Below are 1,370 nucleotides of genomic sequence, written 5' to 3' on the forward strand. Positions count from 1 at the left end.
ATATATATATATATATATATATATATATATATATATATATATATATATATATATATATATATATATATATATATACAATATAATATGATGCTTTGAAAAAATAAAATAATGTGCTGATAAAACCCAAAGCACATTTTAAAACACATAGATGACAACAAAAATTGTTTTTTAAAAGTTCCAAACCACTTTAATAACAACATAATCATACAACCTACATACTACAAAAGTGTCTATGTCAATTATAATATTTTAAATTTTAAAGTGAAGGATTTTAAGGTGTGTATTTCATGTTTTTCTTTTTCTTCTTCTTGGCTTTAAAGGAATGACTGAACATTTTAGTGAAAACATGACATCAGACAAGTTTCATTTAATTTGTGCTTTAAATGTGAGCTTTAAGCTCAAAGAAAGAAAAAGCTTCTATGATTAAAATCTATTATAATACATGGTGTTAATGTGCACCTAAGTATCTATGAGCGAATGTGATTATGTAATAATATAAACAAGGTAATAAACCTTCCAGTGCCTTATTGCGCAATACAAGTCTTCAGAAGCATTGTGGTTGATTTTTAAAGCTAAACAGGAACCAAAGATTGGATTTATTTGTTGTCCAGGTTTTTTTTATCTTGTCACTGTGAGGCTTGTCAACAACTCTCTTTATCGGATAAAAGATAGGAGGGAAAAACAGAGCAAAGAGTGAGAACGCAGTGCAGCTCGTGTCCATGTGGTGGTCTGCGTTCTGGATGGGGTTGAGCCGGTCAGTTGGGGGTCACCAGCGGGTTCACGGGACGGTCACTGGCTCAGGAGGTGAGAGGAGAGAAGAGACAGACTGCTTACCAGTGAAGGTGGAAGAGAAGCACCAGTTCAGTACCAGTTCACCAAGCGTCAAGAGTAGAAGCATATAGAGGGATCCCATTAGGCACTGACTTTCAATGCGAGGCACAGTCAGTGTTTTAGTTTTATAAGACAGGGAATAAAGGGGTCCTTAAGCTTTATTATTTGGCTTTAAATAATAAAGTCAACTTTAAAAAAGCATAAATTCAGTAAACAGAGAAAGAGCGGAAAAAACTTAAACATTTCCATTATTTGCAGATGATTTTCAGATTTCACTCAGAATATACTTGTTTTTATTATTGTTTATATCAGATATGTTTTTTTTTCCTTCTTTTTCTTATTCTTTATTTCAATAGTGTTGAGTAAAACCTCTCTTTTTCCAGAGAATCATACTCAAAAGATGGTAAAAGTAGATGACAAAAAATAAAATTTCTTTGGAATGAAATTAAATCTTTGTATCTGAAATGTAATTTAAACTATTTAGGTTAATAATTTTTCATTATTTCAGTAGAGGGATAATAGGGGGATAATAAAAAAAG

At 31.2% G+C, this 1,370-nt stretch overlaps 1 protein-coding gene across 3 annotated transcripts in view; it reads left to right on the forward strand.

Annotated features, from left to right (window-relative positions):
* The window catches only part of LOC107101756 (retinoic acid receptor beta-like), a 22,954-nt gene that overhangs the window by 1,198 nt on the left and 20,386 nt on the right, over positions 1-1,370 (forward strand). The gene's annotated exons all lie outside the window — the stretch shown is intronic.

This window comes from Cyprinodon variegatus, unplaced genomic scaffold (genome assembly GCF_000732505.1).
Source record: "Cyprinodon variegatus isolate N-32 unplaced genomic scaffold, C_variegatus-1.0 Scaffold1148, whole genome shotgun sequence".
NCBI classification, from domain to species: domain Eukaryota; kingdom Metazoa; phylum Chordata; class Actinopteri; order Cyprinodontiformes; family Cyprinodontidae; genus Cyprinodon; species Cyprinodon variegatus.